Genomic DNA, 23,003 nt, shown 5'->3' with positions numbered 1-23,003 from the left:
AAACATGAAGTAGAAGGGTCAGGATTGGAGCTTGAGACCGATAGACAAATGGTCAAGGAATACCTAATCACTTTGAACGAGTTCAAATCGGCAGGGCCTGATAAACTGCATCCTAGAGTATTGAAGTAACTGGCTGAAGAACTCTCAGAACCGCTGTCTATTATCTTTGCGAAATCATTGAGGACTGGTGAAGTACCGGATGACTGCAGGAGAGCTAATGTTGTCCCTATCTTCAAAAAAGGCAAGAAGGAAGAACCGGGGAACTATAGACCAGTCAGCCTAACATCAATCCCTGGAAAAACTCTGGAACAGATTATAAAGCAGTCAATCTGTAAGTACCTTGAAAACAATGCAGTGATTAGTAGCAGCCAACATGGATTTATGAAGAACAAATCCTGCCAAACTAATCTTATCTCATTTTTTGACCGGGTAACCTCCCTTGTAGACTGTGGGAATGCTGTGGACATAATATACCTCTACTTCAGCAAAGCTTTTGACAAAGTGCCCCATAATATTCTTATTAGCAAGCTAGCTAAATATGGGCTGGATGGAACAACTATCAGGTGGATCCACAGTTGGCTCCAGAATCGTACTCAAAGAGTGCTTATCAACGGTTCCTTCTCAAACTGGGCAGAAGTAACAAGTGGGGTACCACAGGACTCGGTCCTGGGGCCCATGCTCTTCAACATTTTTATTAACGACTTGGATAAGGAGGTACACAGCATGCTAATCAAATTTGCAGATGATACAAAATTGGGGGCATAGCTAATACCGTGGAAGACAGAAACAAAATTCAAAGGGACCTTGATAGGCTGGAGCATTGGGCTGAAAACAGCAGAATGAAATTCAACAGGGATAAATGCAAAGTTCTACACTTAGGAAAAAGAAACCAAATGCACAGTTATAAGATGGGGGATACTTGGCTCAGCAATACGATATGTGAGAAGGATCTTGGAATTGTCGTTGATCACAAGCTGAATATGAGCCAACAGTGTGATGTGGCTGCAAAAAAGGCAAATGCTATATTAGGCTGCATTAACAGAAGTATAGTTTCCAAATCACATGAAGTATTAGTTCCCCTCTATTCAGCACTGGTTAGGCCTCATCTTGAATACTACGTCCAGTTCTGGTCTCTGCACTTCAAGAAGGATGCAGACAAACTGGAACAGGTTCAGAGGAGGGCAACAAGGATGATCAGGGAACTGGAAACAAAACCTTATGAGGAGAGACTGAAAGAACTGGGCATGTTTAGCCTGGAGAAGAGAAGACTGAGGGGAGATATGATAGCACTCTTCAAGTACATGAAAGGTTGTCGCATAGAGGGCCGGGATCTCTTCTCGGACGTCCCAGAGTGCAGGACACGGAATAATGGGCTCAAGTTGCAGGAAGCCAGATTTCGACTGGACATCAAGAAAACCTTCCTAACTGTTAGAGCCATACGACAACCAATTACCTAGAGAGGTAGTGGGCTCTCTGACACTGGAGGCATTCAAGAGGCAGCTGGACAGGCATCTGTCAGGAATGCTTTGATTTGGACTCCTGCATTGCACAGGGGGTTGGACCTGATGGCCTTATAGGCCCCTTCCAACTCTACTATTCTATGATCCTTTTGGTGGGAAGCTGTGGGTGGGAGAGAGGGTCGTCTGGAGGAGGGTGAGAGGAAGCTATTTGACCCTTTTGTAGAGTTTGAAGCTGAGGAAGAAAGAGCACATTGTGGTCTTTGAGAGGAAAACTGAGGCATGGGATGGGAAGATGTGGTCCTGAGGGGAAACTGAGGCAGGCAGGAAAGAGATATTGTGGTTCTGGAGAGGGGAGCTCTGGGGGAGGGAAACTGAGGCAGGGAGACAAGTTAGCGAGCAGAGCAAGTAAAGAAATAAAATCCTCACTATTGCTATAGAGGTGAGAGCTAGCTTGGAACTTAGAGAACTAGTGTGGCATAGTGGTTAGAGTGTTGGACTAGGATCAGGGAGATCCAGGGTCAAATCCCCATGCAGCCATGACACTCATTGGATGACCTCAGCCTGTTACGAGCTCTAAGCCTAATCTACCTGACAGGGTGGCTATGTGAATAAAATGGAAAGGAGGGAGGTGGGAGAACCATGCATTCTGCTCTAATTCCTTCAAGGAAAGGTGAGATAAAACTCTATTAAATAAATAAAAATGGTTTCCTGGTGAGTTTTATGAAACCTAGTAAATGGACTGCAATCTGGGACAAAATAAAGAGGCAACAAACGCTGTTGCTCACTCCAGGCACTAGAATCAACCACAAGAACTCTGTGTTATTTTCAACAGCAGAGCTAATCTAAATTAGGAAATTACTTTATCAATCCAAGGAGGACCACTTAGAGCCACTATGAGCCCCTTTCAGACATTAAATGAATATGTGGGCACTTTCAGACCATCGCTATTTTGGGATGGGATTCAATTGGGTTGCACAGTTATAGTTGACTGGGAGCTCTTGCACAACAAACCTGCTTCCCCAAAATATCAGACTTTTTGTGATAAGAAAAGTGATGGAAAAATGCACTGGAGAGTGTGGGGAAACACTTGTTTTGATGCAATGTCATCTAACCTCCCCACAAACAAATCAGACTGAATGCTCATTAAATAACCAACATAGTCTAATATCTCTGCAAACAAATAAATGCTCAATAAACAGATAGTCTGGAAGCACTCTGTGAAAACCATGGTGGGGGATCATGTGTCCCAACCTCCCTGCATTATACTGAAAAGAGCTCCTGTGCATACAATTTGGCTCTCTCTTGTAGTTGGAACCCTTGAAAAAGGGCTTCTTTGCAGATCTTGCTATGAACACAAGGAGGCTAGGTACACACTATACCACTTCCCCCTTTGTATGTATTCATATAATGTCTGAAAGGGGCTATGCAATCAGCAGAATCAAGTGAAAAGGCTTTTTATGGATTGGACTGCTCTCTCACTGATAAAATTCCAAACCCTTCACATTGAAAGCTAGTATGTTGTGGAGAAGCTCTCTACCTAGCCAAATTTCCAAGGGATAAGTTTTACTTATTTATAAACAGCCTGAGGACATTGACAAGGTGCTTGGACAGGTTCATGCAACCACTTCTGTGCTGGATCCTTGCCCTTCTTGGCTAATAAAAGCTAGCAGGGATGGAACAGCCGGCTGGGTCAAGGAGGTGATTAATGCCTCTCTGCGAGAGGGGGTGGTCCCTGGCTGCCTGAAAGAGGCAGTAGTGAGACCACTCCTGAAGAGGCCCTCCCTGGACCCAGAAAATCTTCATAACTATAGGCCAGTGGCAAATGTTCCATTCCTGGGCAAGGTCCTTGAACGAGTGGTGGCAGGCCAACTCCAGACACTCTTGGATGAGACCGATTATCCGGATCCATTTCAGTCAGGTTACAGGCCTGGTTTTGGCACGGAAACAGCCTTGGTCACCCTGTATGATGACCTTTGTCAGGAGAGAGACGGGGAGCGTGACTCTGTTGATTCTCCTTGATCTCTCAGTGGCTTTCAATACCATCGACCATCGTATCCTTCTGGGAAGACTGGCTGAGCTGGGAGTGGGAGTGACTGTATGGCGGTGGTTCCGCTCCTACTTGATGGGCCAGCTCCAGAAGGTGGTGCTTGGGGAACACTGCTCAACACCCTGGACTCTCCAGTATGGGGTTCCACAGGGGTCAGTTCTGTCACTCATGCTGTTCAACATCTACATGAAAGCGTTGGGTGCGGTCATCCGGAGCTTTGGAGTGCGTTACCATCAGTATGCTGATGACACGCAGCTCTATTTCTCCTTTTCATCTTCTTCAGGTGAGGCTGTCAATGTGCTGAACCGGTGCCTGGCTGTGACAATGGACTGGATGAGGGCTAATAAACTGAGGCTCAATCCAGACAAGACTGAGATGCTGCTAGTTGGTGGTTCTTCTGACTGGATGGTGGATGTCCAACCTGCCCTGGATGGGGTTGCACTCCCCCTGAAGGAGCAGATTCGTAGCTTGGGGGTTACAGCCTTTCCCAACTAGTGGGCCACCAGGTGTTGCTTGGACCACAACTCCCATCAGCCTCAGCCAGCATTGCCAATGGTCAGGAAAGATGGGAATTGTGGTCCAACAACATCTGGTGGCCCACTAGTTGGGAAACGCTGTCCTAGAACCATGTCTGTCACTTGAGGCTCAGGTAGCCTCGGTGGCACGGAGTGCCTTCTAACAACTTTGGTTGGTGGCCCAGCTACGCCCCTATCTGGACATGGATAACCTGGCTTCAGTTGTTCATGCTCTGGTAACCTCCAAGCTAGATTACTGCAATGCGCTCTACGTGGGGCTTCCTTTGAAGACGGTTCAGAAGCTGCAGCTTGTGCAAAATGCAGCAGCCAGATTGGTAACAGGGACCAGATGGTTCGAACACATAAAACCAATTCTGGCCTGCTTGCATTGGCTGCCTGTATGTTTCTGAGCTCGATTCAAGGTGCTGGTTTTAACCTATAAAGCCTTACACAGCTTAGGACCACAGTACCTGATGGACTGCCTCTCCTGACATGAACCCATCCATACACTATGCTCAACATCTAAGGCCCTCCTCCGGGTGCCTACTGTGAGGGAAGCTGGGAGGCTGGCAACAAGGGAGAGGGCCTTCTCAGTGCTGGCCTCCAAATTATGGAATGATTTCCTTGATGAGGTGTGCCTGGCGCCAACACTGTTATCTTTTTGGCGCCAGGTCAAGACTTTCCTCTTCTCCCAGGCATTTTAGCATGTATATTTAAAAAAATTTTAATTGCGTTTTTAAATTGTTTTTTGTGTTTTAAAATTTATATATTTTTAATTGTTTTTAATTGCTGTAAACCACCCAGAGAGCTTTGGCTATGGGGCGGTATATAAATGTAATAAATAAATAAATAAACAACATATCTGTATACTCTAATTCATTTCAAAAAACATCAAAGCAGTTTACAACAAACAAAAACAGTATAATAAAAACAATTAAAAATACAGGTCATCTAAGTTTTCTATGCGCAGGGAGTTGGAAGGTTTTTGGGGGCTGGAGGGGATGTTCAAAATGGTAAGAGTAATATAGTACAGGACAAAACTTCCTGTGTTTTTATTACAGTATGAAGATGTTGTGTTCAATCTCTTCTTGAATGATCCCTAACAGATACTCAAGAATGGATAATATCTTTGGTTAGATCAACTTCTGAGAGAGTAGGTATATAGCACAGTGGGCATGAGACACAGCTATGATCCAGGAAATCCTTTGTTCAAATGTCACCTCTTCCATGAAACATAGTAAATGCTCCCACATTGGCAATATGATGATAACAACACTATCCTCCCTGACAGGCCTGTTGTAAGGATTACTGAGGAAATGCATGTGAAGTGATAAGAACACTATAAAAATGCTAAATATTATTAGGTTTATAGGGCAGAGCACCCTTTCCCAAACTTTGGGTCCCCAGGTGTTGCTGGACTACAATTGTCATCATTGGCCATGCTTGCTGGGGCTGATGGGAATTATAGTCCAACAGCATCTGGGGACCCAAAGACTGGGAAAAGCTGGGGTAGATGCCTCAAAGACCTCTTTGATTCAAACTCCATACAGCTGAACCAAGTAAGATTGGATCATTTAAAATTTAAATGCCTGTTTTGCATCACAGCAAATTAGGGATGAATTATACCCTGCAGAGTGCTTGATGAAGAGTTATATGTAACTAGAAAACCTGCATATGGACAAAGTAGGAGCCATACAAATGGGCATTAAAAACCCACACAGTTGATCCATGTAAAACAACAATGCACAAACCCACCTTTTCTCTCTCTGGGGGCAATGGGACAATAACTTTCTACACTGATACCTAATTCCTAATATTCTCTTTGAGTACTTGTCAACAAATACTGCAGTACCTTGGATGTTATCAGCACTACACTGATTCCAAAATCAGTGGCCACGACAACCCTTTGTTCCATCACTGTGCCTACAACAGGATTATTTTGCTTCAATGTGCATTTCTTCTCACAATGCTGTATTTCATCTGCCGTTTTACTGCCTGATCACCTCATCTAGAGAGAGCCACCATCTCCTGCAGGCCATCACAGTCTACTTTAGATTTGATTATCCTGAGTCATATATCATCATGTGAAGGAAAAAAGCATCACTAACCTTTTTTCAGAACTGAGACAATTGTTTGAGGGAAGGAGAGACAGGAAAAAGCTTTACTGCTGAGTCCTGGGACCTCTGCACAAGGAAAGGGCTCCTGTCAGGATCCATCAGGAAACACTCTAGAACAGGCCGCACCCACGAGACCAGGCAAAGGAAACGTTGGGAGGGGGAAGTCACTGGCTTCACCACCTATCTAACCTGGTTGATGGATGAAACTGGGGAGCAAACTCTCTTCTCTTGTCCTACAGAAAGGTTAGGTAAAATCACAACCCCCTTTCCCCCATCTCTGGATCAGCCCTTACAGAATCCTAAGACGTGGAGCAGGAAATCCTGCCATGACTTCATGCCTGGACCTCCTGCTTGACAACTGTGACTGGGCTAAAGCCATGCTCCTGGAGCAAAGCCCAGGATAAACTCTCCCTCCTCCACCCATGCCTTGAGCTGCCTGCTTGGATAACTGCCCCCCCCTAGTTCATGGGGTTGCAGCAGGTAATGAGCAGGTGGTTGGGGGGTTATCTGTCCACTGTTGGAAAGAGCCTGTCACATATATCCAGCACCCACTCACCCATCCATCTTTTCACTGGCCTGTCACAACCTGTGCATCTCCATTCATCGCAAGCACTCCGCCCTCCCCCAGCCTGGCTGTCAGGTCCTATCCCTCAGAGGATATCATCCATTCACCTTCCCACCCACCCCCACACGTCTTCTCATCCCCTCCCTCTCCTTTCATCAGTCACACCCCAATAATGGCATCCAGCCCCATCCTTCACTAGTCCCAGCAGACAGCCATCTGATTCGCTCCCCCCCCCAACTTTAACCCACTGCACTACGGCCTGGATACTTAGCTTCTTCTCATCCTCCTTCCTCCCACCTGCAGCCCCCCTGCAGAGTAGGCTAGGGAATCCAATTAGAAGGACTGATCCATCGCCATGCTGAGGAAAGAGCAACGAGGAGGAGGAGGGGTGGTGGTATTTCCTTACCTCTGTGGATGCCCCCGCCGCCAGCGCTGTTCTGGTTCGCACCAGCCCCCGGGCTCGGATCTCCTAACCTCCCAAGAACCCCCCGCCAAGAAGCAGCACGAGCCAAGGAGGTTACCACTGGAGCAACCTTGATGCTGATGCTGCCCGAAATAGCAGCGGATAGCAGGGGAGGGACTATCGGCCGTAGCCAAGGCGACGGGAATTGCTACCCTTCTCCTCCTCCTGCTCGCCAGAAAGTGCCGCGGAGGGAGGGGGGTAGAGCGAGACGAGAGAGAAGGACGGAGGTGCTGGCCAATGGCAGAGCACAGGAGCGGATAATCCGCAAGGCTGTGGGGCGGCCCCTCTGCGTCCGCGCAAGCCTTCACCGCTGCCCAGTGGCTTTTCGCCTCTAGGAGGCCCCGGGGTGGATGAGGGGCAGCGGCTTTCGGTTGCAACACTTTATTTATTAATAATTATTAGCATGAATTAATTTTCTATTTTTAGAATCTTGTTGGTTGTATTGTTTTTAAAAATATCAAAAATCTAAAATAGGCATTTAACAGAAGCAAAGCTTCTCTCTGGATAAACAGCACAATACAACCAAATTCCCAATCCCAGTCACTTCTTTCCGCCGTCTTATCTCTCCACCCCTTCTCTTATTTTAGCAGTCCTATCTTCTTAGACACGCCTACTCGGGAGTGTCACTGAAATCAGTGCTCCCAGGTACGTGTGCATAAGGGTTGTTGTAGTACCACCTTTTTCCAAAGGAGTTTGTAAGAGATTTTTAAGGGAATTAATCCCATTTTGCCAGCATTAATACCTGCGCTCGCGTACAAAATGTTCCAAAACTGTGCTAGGCCTTCACACTAGGCTAGGCAGCCTTCACATTGCATACAACCTCAGGATAGATGTTAAATAACCTCAGGATAGATTGGGAAAGAAGGGGGGGAATACTGTCCCAGTGCTTGAATTGCAGAGGGTGGCAGGCAGAGATGTAGATCCCTTAGGTGCTGATTTAGAGGGCTAAGGAGAAGGGCACAGTTTGGCTAAATCTGTGGGGACTCAGTGCGTGGGGCTTGTAGACATCATCAAGTGCTACTTTACCTTTCCCCAGTGATGTGTGCTCCCCCCTCATGCCGCCCACATTCTGCTTACAACTAGCATATTTTCACTGGTGGAATGGCACTGGGGGCATATCTGTTTCACCAGCATATTGGTCATAGGCAAGGTGTATCTGACATTCTGCTGACATACTTCTGCCAAATTAATATTTGGGGTGGGGGGGAGGTATATTTCACATGTCATTGACGCAAAAATCAGGCATTAGCGGTGGATTTATACTAGAGAATCCACACATCATTCCACTTTCTTCGTTGTTTTGCAATGCTGCCCCAATGTTATCTCATTATTGCCATCTGGAGGAGGCACTCTATAGCACAACAAAAGAGGGACAAAACAAAACACCCACACACACACTAGTTGGAACATAAAAAGTTATATTGTATTTTATTATGTCAGTGTACGTCGCCTAGAGTGACCATTAATTCGGCCAGATAGGCGACTCATAAATAAAATTTTATTTTTATTATTATTACAGGATTTCAGCTGATTGGAAATGAAGCAGTATGTCTGCCTTAAAACTTCTGCAAGCACAAACAGTATTGAAAGTATTGAAAGCGGGATCGCATATAACCGCCCCCATACTATCATCAGCATTATGAATGTTCAGTAAAAAGAACATCTGGAGGGGCCCTAGTTGTTAGGTGCCTTCAAGTCAATCACGACTTTATTGACTGATTGATTGATTGATTGATTGCAACCCTATGAATCAGTGACCTCCAATAGCATCTGTCGTGAATCACCCTGTTCAGATCTTGTAAGTTCAGGTCTGTGGCTTCCTTTATGGAATCAATCCATCTCTTGTTTGGCCTTCCTCTTTTTCTACTTCCTTCTGTTTTTCCCAGCTTTATGGTCTTTTCTAGTGAATCATGTCTTCTCATAATGTGTCCAAAGTTTCATAACCTCAGTTTCATCATTTTAGCTTCTAGTGATAGTTCTGGTTTGATTTGTTAATTATCTGTCTTTTTCGCAGTCCATGGTATGCGCAAAGCTCTCCTCCAACACCACATTTCAAATGATTGATTTTTCTCTTACTGCTTTTTCACTGTCCAACTTTCACATCCATACATAGAGATCGGGAATACCATGGTCTGAATGATCCTGACTTTAGTGTTCAGTTATACATCTTTGCATTTGTGGGCCTTTTCTAGTTCTCTCATAGCTGCCCTCCCCAGTCCTAGCCTTCTTCTGATTTCTTGACTATTGTCTCCATTTTGGTTAATGACTGTGCCAAGGTGTTAATAATCCTTGACAAGATCAATGTCCTCGTTTTCAACGTAAAGTTACATAACTCTTCTGTTGTCGTTACTTTAGTCTTCTTGACGTTTAGCTGTAGTCCTGCTTTTGTGCTTTTCTTTCATTAGCATTCATTTCAGATCATTACTGGTTTCTGCTAAGAGTATGGTATCGTCTGCATTTCTTAAATTATTTATATTTCTCCCTCCAATTTTCACACCTCCTTTATCTTAGTCCAACCCTGCTTTCCGTATGATATGTTCTGTTGATAGATTAAACAAGTAGGGTAATAAAATACCCTTTGCGATGGGGAACCATTCGGTTTCTCCATATTCTGTCCTTATAGTAGCCTCTTATCCAGAGTATAGGTTGCACATCAGGACAATCAGGTGCTGTGGCACCCCCATTTCTTTTAAAGCATTCCATAGTTTTTCATTATCTACACAATCAAAGGCTTTGCTGTAGTCTATAAAGCACAGGGTGATTTCCTTCTGAAATTCCTTGGTCCATTCCATTATCCAACATATGTTTGCGATATGATCTCTGGTACCTCTTCCCTTTCTAAATCCAGCTTGGATATCCAGCATTTCTCACTCCATATATGGTAAGAGCCTTTATTGTAGAAACTTGAGCATTACTTTACTTGCATGGGATATTAAGGCAATAGTTCGATAATTACTGCATTCCCTGTGATCCCCTTTCTTTGGAATTGGGATGTATGTGGAACACTTCCAGTCTGTGGGCCATTGTTTAGTTTTCCATATTTCTTGACAAATTTTTCTCAAAATTTGGACAGATTCAGTCTCAGCAGCTTGTAGCAACTCTATTGGTATGCCATCTGTTCCTGGTGACTTGTTTCTTCCAAGTATTTTAAGCAGTACCGCCCCTATACACTGGGAAGCGGGGCAGTTGCCCTGGGCCCAGCGCTTTGGGGGGTCCCGCGCATGCGAACGTGCGGGCGAGCAAGCAGGCGGGCGAGCATGGGAATCCTGTGAGGTAGTGTGAAAGAGGTGGCGTCATGGTCCTTGGGCGTCAAATCGTGAGCAGCGCTTTCTGATCCTTGTCTCTATGAGCCGCACAGCCTGAACTTCCCGTATTCAATTGGAAGTCGCTCTGGGCCGTGGTTCTCTGTGGACGCTGAAACTGACATCTGCCACTCTAGCCTTTTTCGCAGCACTATGCTGAAAGCCTGCTTTGAATTAGAAAGTGAAGGAGCGGGAAAACCTCGTCTGTCAAGAGCGTGTATAGCTCTAAACTATACACTGCTCCCCTATATTTAGTGTTTTAAAATGAGCCCTTCCTTCTCATAAAAAACCTAGTAGAACTCAACTCACAAGCCTGAAGTCTATTTTATTTTTCTTGTTCATATACGGTATACCCCCTAGGAGGTAACAGCCACAGAATGCACATGCATCTAGAGTTGCCATTCTGTTATGCAGGGAGTTGTTGAAAGTAGTTATTATCCACTGCATGCAATACAAATTTAGTATTTTTGGTTTATTGCCACTTTTATTTTGGAAGCCTATGCACTTAGCAAGCTTTTAAAGATAATCCTTTTTGCTCATCCCCACTGACTTCAGTGTTTCATGTAAATACTCATAGCATTTCAAAATACTTAGATGTTTTGAGAATCTGGTAAGCAGCATTTATCAGTAATCTGGTAAGTAGTGTATCAGTTTTTAAAGTAAATTCAGTGTTTGTTATGGTTTTAGAAAACGCATGATTTCTTCACATCAATAAATGGAGCCCTAATACAGATGAACCTGGGTGGTGGTAGCTGGCTCAGTCATACATCAATTTTAAAATTGTAGTGTAGCGTGAACATAGTGTATCTAGACGACTAGACTAGTACTGTTCGCATTGAGAAGAAAAATAGTGCCAAGACAACAGAGGCAAGAATTTGATTATAAATAATTGTGCTGCTAGTTCATTTGAGTGTCGACAACTAAAACGTAAGTACCACTGCATCTCCTTTTTTCTTAATTCATTTTTTGTTTACGTTGTGATAATTTCATTTTAATTTCGTAGATCTATAATTTATTATTATTATTTTAGATATTTATAATGAATGCAAGTCGAGATTGAGATAAAAACAGAAAATACAAAAGTGGTGCTCATGGGGGGGGGGGCAACTATGCTTTTGCTCCGGGCCCCACACATGCTAAGGGAGGGCCTGATTTTAAGAGCTGCTTTCACTTCACATTCTAGGAGGGGCCCTTAGTCTTTTAGTTTTCAGATTGCTTTTGTTGATGCTGTTGATACCGTTTTTCTTCTTTGTTTATGATTGAGTATTTTCATCTTAATTCTAAGCCACCTAGGATATTTTATAGAGAGATGGGATATAAATATTGGTAATAATAAATAAAATAATAAAATGAAGCTAACTCCAAACCCAAAGAGATTCAAACATGCTGCTAGTGTGAGCTGTTTTAAACACTACAACTTGTGTTCATGGACGAACATGTGAAACTCATGTACTGTTAGATGAAAGCTTCACAATGCATGCATGTGCAGTTGTGGGGGGGGGGAAGCATGCACAATCATTACTTATGATGATCTTTCTGTGGGTGGCAAGTTAATTCCTATATGGAAGAGCCTTCCTTGGCAAGATTTCATTACATGAGAAGTGGTCCTATGAGATGGGAGAAACTTTGTGTTAGGACTGGGGAGACTACAGTTCAGTTTGAACCATGGATGACTTTGGGACAGTCAATTTTTTAGCCTAACCTATCTCACAAGATTGTTGTAAGAAAATACAGGCTCGGTGGAGAGAACTATGTGTGTCATCTTGAACTCTTTGGAGTAAATATGGTGTAATGGGACAGCCCAGATAATGGTTTAAAACATGCATAAAATATGCTGAAGTCATTTATATCTGCTTATATTTGCTTAGAATATGCTTAACATATGTTGAAATACCTTATAAAGTCTGATTTTTGCATGTCAAAAAGTAGTAATAAAAGGAGTCGTTTAAAACTGCCCCCCTTTTTCCTCTGCTTCCTGACTAAAGCTGTAATTTTCCTAAGAAAATAAATTGGAACAGACATAGAGGTAACAGATCTCGGCAGACAGCCAATGTGTTAACTGTTAACATGAAGTAAAAGGAAGTTTATGATATGGCGTAGATGATACTTGCAGACAGGGCAAAGCAGACTTTCCAAGGAGTTGAGAATAAACGTCCCACCAGAAGCTTGACTAATGACCCCAAAAGAGAGCCTGATGAGGCTGTAGAAAGAGGCACAGTAAAGAGCTGTGAACAGGCAATAGCTGATAAGCCATGGGAACACCCCTTAGATAAATAAGTGTATAAAATGCCAGGTTGTATAGCACTCAGGACCCTTCAGCTCTGCTGTTGTGGGGGGTCGAAGAGAGCAGGAGAGAACCATCCATCTATTCCATCCATGACATCTGATGGGTGATGTATCGTTACACGTATTTCCATGTGTTTTGTACTTTGGGCTCTGTGATGTAACTTATGAGTTTAACTCAGTCCTTCATCTGTTGTAACTTGTTTTAACTGTGCCTTCAGAGTCTTATAATTTGATGTTAAATGCATATCCAGTAACTTCTTTCATGCTGATATATATTTCTATTTTTCTTTTTCTGCAATGATGGCTAAGGCCACCTAGAATGCATTTTATTAGTTGTAGTGTGCAATATATGAATAAGTAGCATATATTATAAAGACTATTCTGCTATCTGAAGTCTGACTCCCAAATAGAAAATTTCTGGTACCTCCCAAGACTCAAGAATCCTTGAGTGGGGTCTCCTCTATTCTCCACCTATGACTGCTGTTCATAACCTGTGAGCTTAGGTGAACTAACGTGTGGCATACAAAGACTCTATGTAGACATGGAGGAAGGGAGAAAGCAAGAATCCTCAACCCTATGCATTCACTGGCAAGGGGGCTAGTCCTGCCGATATCAATGGGATTATAAATTAAATTGTTTAGAAGTAAACTCCACTGAACTCAGTAGGTCTTTCACAGTCCAATCCACTTCCTGTGTAGCTTGGAAGAATTTGGTAACATGCCTCTGAGCATATGGTGAGTGGTGGCAACACCTGCCATCTCCAAAGATGGAGAATTATATTTGTGTATGTTTGTTGGTGTTATTCTTATTTTGCTTCTTTCCTGTGTTATTAATGTTTCTACAGAGAATCTAATATAAAACATTTTATTTCCCTCTTTATTCATCCTAGAAATCTCTATCAAATTTATTTTTTATTAATTTCAAAGCCTTTTTATTGGTCAGTGTCATATGATGGTGAAGACAGCCTTTTGTCTTTCAAATTGGAGGTTATGTTCTATTTCTATTTTGGGTGCATTAGCAGTTGTATCTGAAACTGCAGTTTGATGTAAAATCAGACTGATTACAATATGTTGCTACTTCAGCAATGACTCTAGCTGTTGGAAAAAAAGAGGATGCATGTTTTCAGCCTGCTATGTTTAAACCACTTTATTTAAGGCAAGGTGGGCACAGTCAATTAAAAACATAGAGCACACCTAGAATTTTTCTAAAATATATTTCACCTCCCACTGTTTTATCTTGTGCAAATTGAGACACTCCTCATGTCCACTGGAGACAATTCTGCAGAATGTTGTTATGTGCCTTCAAGTCGATTACGATTTATGGCGGCCCTATGAATCAGTGACCTCCAAAAGCATCTGTCATGAACCACCCTGTTCAGGTCTGTGGCTTCCTTTATGGAATCAATCAATCTCTTGTTTGGTCTTCATCTTTTTCTACTCCCTTCTGTTTTTCCCAGCATTATTGTCTTCTCTAGTGAATCCTGTCTTCTCATTATGTGTCCAAAGTATGATAACCTCAGTTTCATCATTTTAGCTTCTAGTGACAGTTCTGGTTTAATCATTGATCTTTTTTGCAGTTCATGGTCTGCGCAATGCTCTCCTCCAACACCACATTTCAAATGAGTTGATTTTTCTCTTATCCTCTTTTTTCATAGTCAGTGCCATTATTCCACAATTATTTCTGGAGTTTTTTTAGTGTAAATTTTGCAAAGTGTTGCTGTACTTGACATATTCACAGAGATAGAAACAAAATAAAATCATTTGCTAAGGAAATTTCACTAAAATTGTAAAGTAAATCAGACATATTTAAAGTGACTCTCTGAACTATATCAGTTATGTTGCTTCCTCCCTGCTAAAACAAGATCAGCACAGCACATGTCTTCTTTCTATTATTTTGGCTGATTGCAGGTGTTGCCATCACTCACCATATGCTCAGAGGCACATGTTACCAATTTTTTCCAAGCTACACAGGAAGTGGATTGGACTGTGAAAGACCAACCCAGATTGTGTTTGCATTTTGACAAATTTGTAGGGCAGTACAATATCTCAGAGAGGAGGTCAGGTCTCCTGCTCCCCTGGTGCATTCACAAGAGCTGCCCAATTTCCCTGCTTTTAAAAGTTTGATAGAAATATCTGTGGGCTATAGGTACATTCTTAAACTGCAAGGTTTTTTGCCTATTAGTGAATTTCTCTGCTTTTTAATCCAGGAGGTAAGAAATGGGACCCTGTGCAAGTTTGCTGAGAATGGATTGGTCATTTGCATGCTTATTGAGTTCAGTGGGATTTACTCCCCTGCATTCATGCTTAGGATAGGTGAAACTGACCACAGGGGATGGGGAGGGGAGGAGGAGGGGGGAGGGAAGGAAGAGCAGAGGGGAGGAGGGGGAGGGGAGCAGGCAGGAGGGGGAGGGGAGGAGAAGGACAGGTTTGATCATTTGCATGTTTATTGAGTTCAGTGGGATTTACTCCCATGCAATCATGCTTAGGATAGATAATACTGATGGGGGTCAGAGGGAGGGAGGGCTGGAGTGGGCAGGGGAGGAGGAAGAAGGAAGGGGGAGGGGAGGAGGAAGGGAGAGGAGAGGGGAAGGAGGGGAAAGGCAGGTCTGATCATTTGCATGCTTATTGAGTTCAATGGGATTTATTCTTATGCAATCATGGTTAGGATAGGTAAAACTGACCATGGGGGAGGGGGAGGGGTAAGGGGAAGGAGTGGATTGGAGGGGGCAAAGAAAGGGGGAGGGCAGGTTTGATTATTTGCATGCTTATAGAGTTCAGTTATATTTACTCTCATGCAATCATGCTTAAGATAGGTAAAACTGACCATGGGGAGGGGGAGGAGGGGGAAGGGGAAGAAGGGGATTGGAAAGGGATGGGGAGGGAGGGGCAAAGGAAGGGGGAGGGAAAGGACAAGAGAAGGGAGGGTGGGTTTGATCATTTGCATACCTTTTGAGTTCAATGGGATTTATTTTTGTGCAATCATGTTTGAAAATGGAAATGGACTGCCTTCAAGTCGATTCCAACTTATGGCGACCCTACGAATAGGGTTTTCATGGTAAATGGTATTCAGAGGTGGTTTTACCATTGCCTTCCTCTGAGGTTGAGAGGCAGTGACTGCCCAGTGAGCTTCATGGCTGTGTGGGGATTCGAACTCTGGTCTCCCAGGTTGTAGTCCAACAGTGACCCGGGGAAAAGGCAGGAAGGGTAGGAGGAGGGGAAGGGGAGGAGATTGGGTGAGTGGGCACTGGGCAGAGGGGCTAGGAGAGTTGCTAGGAGATGCCCTGTTCCCCTCACAGACCTTCAATCAGAGTGGCTGACTGTTAAACCAGTCCGGCCACTGGAGTTCTGTCAGTGGAATAGGAGTCGCCTCTCAGCACCCTTCACAAACTACACTTCCCAGGATTCTTTGGGGGAGGCCATGTCTGTTTCAAGTGAAATCAAAGTCTGGTGTGGGTGTGGCCCCCTGATTATCTAAGCCAAGCAGCTGTGAGTCTGCCTTTTAGAACACTGACATTTCTACTGAGCATGCCTGACATTTAGTCATTCAGTTCAATGCAAAATTTCTTAAATTAATTAAAAATCAGCCAGGCATTTCTTTAACTTTTAAACTGCAGAAGATGAAGGTCAGAGTCAGAGCTTGGAAGATTACTTTTAAAAAGTAATAAATTACAGTTACAGTTACATGGCCCAAAAAGTAGTAATTACCGTTACAATTACAATGGCTCTGAAAGTAACTGGTTACTTTGCTTTTTCTCAAACGTAATCACTACAGTTACATTTCAGTTACTTTTTTAAAAAAACATCTACAAGGTGCTGGCCTTGGCTGCTGCACATCTAAGTAGCCTAAAACAACATTAAAAATAAACACACACATACAGAGGTAGTAGAATAATACTTTTTATCCATAAGATAGCAATGGTGGTCTCTCCACTGGTAAGGGTGGGGGAGAGAGAGGCTGAGGCCACTACTCAGATCTCTGCATGTCAAACCAAGTGCAACCCCCCCACTTAGTCAGCCAGCATAATCTCTCTCACTTAACCACCTCCCAGACCCTGCCCTGCCACCAACTAAGAAACACTCACCCAAGCACACATTTTCCCCTGAGATGCAAAAAAGTTAAAATACTGCAATGCAGCACAGTAGCCAGAGAGGGTGGTGGAGGCCACTTTATGTGCCAAGTGCAAACACAGTATTCACACAGTATTCTCACACACACACACACACACACACACACACACACACACACACACACAGTCATCTTTCACCTCCACAGTTCTTTATCTCCATTCTGCTGCTGCCTCCTTCTCCTCCTTTATCCATGTTCTTGCCCTCTGGCTCCTTTTCCCCTCCACTCCATTTTTTAAAATTGTTTTCTCCACTCCACCCCGTCTCACTCTCCACCTCCTCCCTTGTCGCCTCCTACCCACCCACAGATCATGACAATAATGAAAGTTAAAGAGGAAAGCACAAAAGCAGGACGACAGCTGAATGTCAAGAAGACTAAAATAGTGACAACAAAAGATTTATGCAACTTTAAAGTTGACAATGAGGACTTTGAACTTGTCAAGGATTATCAATACCTCGGCACAGCCATTAACCAAAATGGAGACAATAGTCAAGAAATTAGAAGGCTAGGACTGGGGAGCGCAGCTATGAGAGAACTAGAAAAGGTCCTCAAATGCAAAGATGTATCACTGAACATTGAAGTCAGGATCATTCACACCATGGTATTCCCAATCTATGTGTGGATGTGAAAGTTGGACAGTGAAAAAAGTGGATAAGAGAAAAATCAACTCATTCGAAATGTGGTGTTGGAGGAGAACTTTGTGCATACCATGGATGGTGAAAAAGACAAATAATTGGGTATTAGAACAAATTAAACCAGAACTGTCACTAGAAGCTAAAATGATGAAACTGAGGTTATCATACTTTGGACACATCATGAGAATGTTGGAAGTGGGGCAAGAGCAACTCCTGTTTTGTTCTTTTGTTTGTGTTCCAGAAGGGAGATAGAGCTAGGGTCCTCCAGATGGATAGGCTTGTTTACCTTTACCTGTGATGCTCTGACTGACTTCCTTCTGTCGCTAGACTGTTAAGTCTTTAGGGAAGCTTACCTGCCCCTCCTCCTTCTGCCCTTTCCACTTCCTTCCTTCTCTGTCTCTGCTCTCTCTCCTAGCATGGGGCTAACTCCCGCACCTGGGTGTTACGCCTCCAACTTAGCTAGTTAGTTAGAACTAGGTATGCCTTTCTATCTACTATGTATTTCTATAAATAAACTAGCTTTCCTTATTTTACTAAGTCTCAAGTCTTTTTTTTACAATAATTTTTATTCAAATTTTCATAAAACAAACAAAACAAAACCAAAAAACATTCAAAGACAAGAAAACAAAACAAAACAAAAATGATTAAACAGTAAAATAAAATATTGACTTCCGATTTGTCGCAGATCAGCTATAGGTCTACAATACATAACAATCCTGTCTCCTAAATTACATTACAAAATCACTTTCCTCCAGTAGTTATATTAATTAATCATCAAATCTCATAAACATTACTTTATTCTTTCCACAAAAAGTCAAAGAGAGGCTTCAATTCTTTGAGAAATATATCTATCAATTCTTCTCCAAATAAGCATATCGATTAATCCATCTCATTCAAATCTATTAGGTCCAATAATTTCAATAGCCAATCTTCCATTATCAATATTAATTCCATCTTCCATCTTCAATAATCCTGTTAAGTCCAGTAATTTCAGTAGCCATTCTTCCATTATCAGTATCCCATAATAATCTTGTTGTCATAGCCATAGTCCAAATAAACATATTGATTAATCCATCTCATCAAATCTGTTAAGTCCAATAGTTTCAATAGCCATTCTTCCATTATCAATATTAATTCCATCTTCCATCTTCAATAGTCCTGTTAGGTCCAGTAATTTCAATGTCCATTCTTCCATTATCAGTATCCCATAATAATCTTGCTGTCGTAGCCATAGTCATATAATAAGAGTCTGATGGGAATTTCCTTTATCACAAATATTTCCTTGCCATCAATTCTGAATATGTTGCTGAAATGTTGTTGTAAAGTCATATCTCTGTTCTTCTTTTTTACAAGATGTACTGGCTCATCTCTTGAGAGTTTTTCCATTGTCACATATCTGTAGTTAATTCCATAGATTTTTTCTATGTCAAGCTCCATCACATCATTCCAGTCCAGAAAATTATCCAAGACATTGATAACTTTATCTTTAATATCTTCATTAATTTCTTCAGAGACAACGTTGAATTCCAAACAGTAAACTTTGTTTCTAATATCCATAAACTCCAGATCTTTTTCCAATTCCACATTTGTTCCAATCTCCAGGGCTTGTATCTTCCCTTTAATTTTACTTTTCTCATCTCTGATCTCATCAATCTCCTCTCTCACAAGATCCCCTATTTCTTTAAGCTCCTGCGTCATTTTGCCCAATTCAATTTTCATCTCCTTTCTACCCTGTCTCAGGGTTTGTTTCGTTATCTCAATCTCATCCATTATTTTCTGAAACATAATTACTTCCAGATTCTCAGCCACTTTCTTGATTGCCATTCTTAAAACCACAGGGGAAAAAAAAACCACTTCTTATTTCAGCAACAATTGGGTTAATATTCCAGGCTTGATGACATCACAATGTAGACAGAACAGCCTGCCTTATCTCTTATATGTTCAGGAATACAAAACAAATTTAGTTCCCAGCATCAAAACAGTTAGTGGCGTCGTGAACAAGCAGATTCATCAAAATGAAATAGACCAAAAAGAAAATAGTCCCAGACATATAATATTCCCAAGTTCATAAATCAAATTTATTTATTTTATTTTTCTCCTCGGAATAGAAATCCCTCTTCCGTTTATATCTTTAGAATGTACTTCCAGGACAGCTTTTTGCAATAAAAACAAAGATAAGCTTTTTCAATTTCTTTCCTCCTTAGTTTTGTGAATAACAGAGAAGAGTTATAACTCACCCAGGAATTCTTTATAGCTGATTCATTGACAAATCTCTTCTTGCTGCAACAATTTAAACCAAGTGAAAAAAAATAGAAAGAAGGATGCTTGCCTGTTAAAGTCCGTTTTTCTTTGAAGAAAAGATAAATGTGTCGCATTAATCAGTTAGAGCTTGTTTGGAAGTCCGTCCGGCATTGCTGGCTGAACCTTCTCTCATAAATCAATGAAATCCAGTCCTTCCAACAAAAACAGGCTTTTGTGGTTAATCTCTACGTTCCTCCCTGTCCGGGAGAAAATCTTTACCAGTCAAAAAGAACGTTCTGACTGATTTTAAAACTTAAAAAGCTTCTTCTGAGACGAGAGCTCGTCTCAAAAAGCAGGCACAAGCGAAGTCACCCTTCCCGGAAGTCCACTAAGTCTCAAGTCTCAGTGATGCTGATGCAGGGTAAAAGCCTGCTTTCTTAGGTAAACGCACACACACGCTGGCACACTTGCATTTCAACATCTGCTGTTACTCTGCTGCTGCTGCTGTGTTGTTTTAAACTTAATTAAGCACACAAACACACACAGCGCAACAGAGAAGACATGATTCACTAGAAAAGACAATAATGCTGGGAAAAACAGAAGGGAGTAGAAAAAGAGGAAGGCCAAACAAGAGATGGATTGATTCCAAAGGAAGCCACAGAACTGAACTTACAAGATCTGAACTGGGTGGTTCATGAAAGATGCTATTGGAGGGCTCTGATTCATAGGGTCGCTATAAGTCATAATCGACTTGAAGGCACATAACAACAATGGTTTTCAACAGGAGTAAACATTCAGTTGTACATGGTAATACTGGAATGTAGCTCAGCCAGTGCAGATCATAATTCTTGGATGGCTCTTGTTTCTGCCTATCTGTACTTGTCATCAGAAGAAAGTTGCTTGATGTCTAGACCCACTGTTGTTGCCACCTTTATGGACTGCACTGTGGAATTTTGGCTTCATAACTTTTCCCCACCACCACCCTGATCACAAACAAGGGCTGCTAGCTGTTTCTATAACCAGTTTTGATTCTTATATTCAAGGGCATAACAGTCAAAATGTATGATGTTTCTGCATTAGATAGCCAGCCTAAATGAAAATTAACTCTGTGTGTGAGGACATACATGCATGCATATGTACAGCCAATGTGTCATATTTGTTCTTTTTTATAGTTTAAATTTAGGACCAATTTCTTGGGGTTATGGAGGGGTGAAGAGTGTTGTGAACTTTTGATCCTCATCATGCAACCCAATTGTCTTTTGCTACTATTTAAAAATCAATATAAAGATGGGGGGGGAGAATTTAAAATATTTTGAATAAGCAACAAATACAGAATATTTTCCAGGCCAACCCCAGGAGCTGATGGCACAAGCTCCCTGGCCTAGGCTTCTTCACTTCTGCCTTCCCCTCACTTCCTGCATAGTAGACATGGAGATATATTTGCAGAAGTGATAGTGCTCTAAGATATGTAGAAGAACTCATTTATTATATGTGAGTTACATTTACACACTCGTTTCTGAATTGGTTTTGATGAAGCAAAGGAACAGAATGTAATCTGGAGATCCCGTCCAACAACTCTGTAATACATTCTTCTTAGCTTCAGCTTGAAAAGAATATTTGCATTTCCAATCTATTTTTTGGCTACTACATGAAGGCACTTTCAGACTGCCACTAGTTTTGGGTGGGACTCAGTCACATACCAGCAAACTCAGGTTATACAATTGTAGTTGATGAGGGGGTCTTGCGCCACAAACCTTCCACTGAATATCAGATTTTTTTGCAATGAGAAAAGTAACAGGAAAATGCACTGGAAAGGGACAAGGCTTGTTCTGATGCAATGTCATCAAATCTCCCTGCAAACAAATCACGTTGAATGTTCAATAAACAAATCTTCTGGAAGTTCCCTGAGTCTTTTGTGCACATATTTTGTTAATATTGCTCTATTTCATATATATATATATATATATATATATGTATACTTTTTGTTTCTTATGTACTATCATAATTTCTACCAATACAATTACTTACTCTTGTAGTATTGACTTTGTCTGTTCTTGCATAATTTGGGGACCCTTTCCTCTGTGCTGAGGGGAGAGGCAACGAGATGCAGGGAGGGGAGAGGCAATGAGAAGCAGGGTGGGGAGAAGCAACAACGACACCCAGGGAGGAGAGAGGCAACGACACGCAGGGAAGGAAGAGGCAACAACACCCAGGGAGGAGAGAAGCAACAACAGGCGCGGGGAAGAAGCAACGACATGCAGGGAAGGAAGAAGCAACGACATGCACGTGGGGAGAGGCAACGACACCCAGGGAGGAGAGAAGCAGCCAGCGATAGGCATGAGAGGAGAGGAGAGGAGGAGGCAGGCAGGAAGGGGCGGCAGGACAAGCGGTGGAGGCGCACACATGCGCACACACCATCGCCACTCCCCTCAGTTCTTCACCTCCATTCTGCTTCTGTAGTCTGGCTCTCCACGTGTGAGGCACATTCTTTTGGCCACCAATCACAGGAGCAGACTTCCCCTCCCCCCAAGTAACGGTAAATGGAACGTTGGAATCGTTACAGTTACAGCTGAAAAGTAATTAAGTCACCACTCGTTCTGTTACAAGCAAATGTAACGAAATTACCCTCTCGTTATGCAAAAATGTAGTGAATTATAAGTAACTCGTTATTTTTAAGGAGTTACTTCCAAGCTCTGGTCAGAGTATGGGGCAAGGTCAGTAATTGGATTCCAGGTACTCTGTGAACATGGCTGATTTTTAATGAATTTAAACAGATTATGAGAATTTTCAGAGAAAAAAGTCCAAAGGGCTCTGGGTCCCCCCCCCCACTCTTTTTACACTTTGAACTTTTGATTCTCTCTGACTGTTTTGTGTGAGAGGGTTGTTAAGCAAGCGTTTCTGAGTTCAGGACTATAAGCTTTGTAAGGTTTTGTTTTGAAGTGAGCTTATGGGAAGTATCGGAATGGCATGGGGGTATTTTCAATTTAACATTGCGGAATGTGAAAAATCCACACTGGCTATAGTATACAGCCACTCTTGTGGCTGTATAATTCCATCCATTAGAGTGGATATCCCATGCTTGTGCTGTCAGATTATATCTCCCCCTCCCCCCAAAAAGAAGGGATCTGGAATGAACTTTGGTGACTTTTGAAACTGTCTGAATCTCAAAGAGAGGCCTTGTCATGTTATGTTCTAGGGTAAGAAATTATCCCTTGAATTAAGGATTGAGAAAGAGAGAGAGAGAAAA

The 23,003-nt window shown here is 42.5% G+C and overlaps 1 protein-coding gene across 4 annotated transcripts in view; it reads right to left on the bottom strand.

Moving 5' to 3' along the window:
* Nucleotides 1-22,146, bottom strand: part of LOC133379230 (membrane-associated guanylate kinase, WW and PDZ domain-containing protein 1-like) — a 63,121-nt gene extending 40,975 nt beyond the window's left edge. For 2 of the 4 annotated variants that reach the window (XM_061614077.1, XM_061614078.1), the window contains exon 1: nt 21,785-22,146. The gene's annotated coding sequence lies outside the window, so the exon portion shown is untranslated. Of the gene's footprint in view, nt 1-7,110; nt 7,703-21,784 lie in introns of those variants that run through there. The other 2 variants (XM_061614075.1, XM_061614076.1) reach the window with 1 other exon arrangement.
* Nucleotides 22,147-23,003: the final 857 nt, after the last annotated feature.

The sequence above is a fragment of the Rhineura floridana genome, chromosome 3 (genome assembly GCF_030035675.1).
Source record: "Rhineura floridana isolate rRhiFlo1 chromosome 3, rRhiFlo1.hap2, whole genome shotgun sequence".
Lineage (NCBI taxonomy): Eukaryota > Metazoa > Chordata > Lepidosauria > Squamata > Rhineuridae > Rhineura > Rhineura floridana.
Note: the sequence above shows the minus strand (reverse complement) of the source record. Positions and strands in the feature narration are given on the sequence as shown.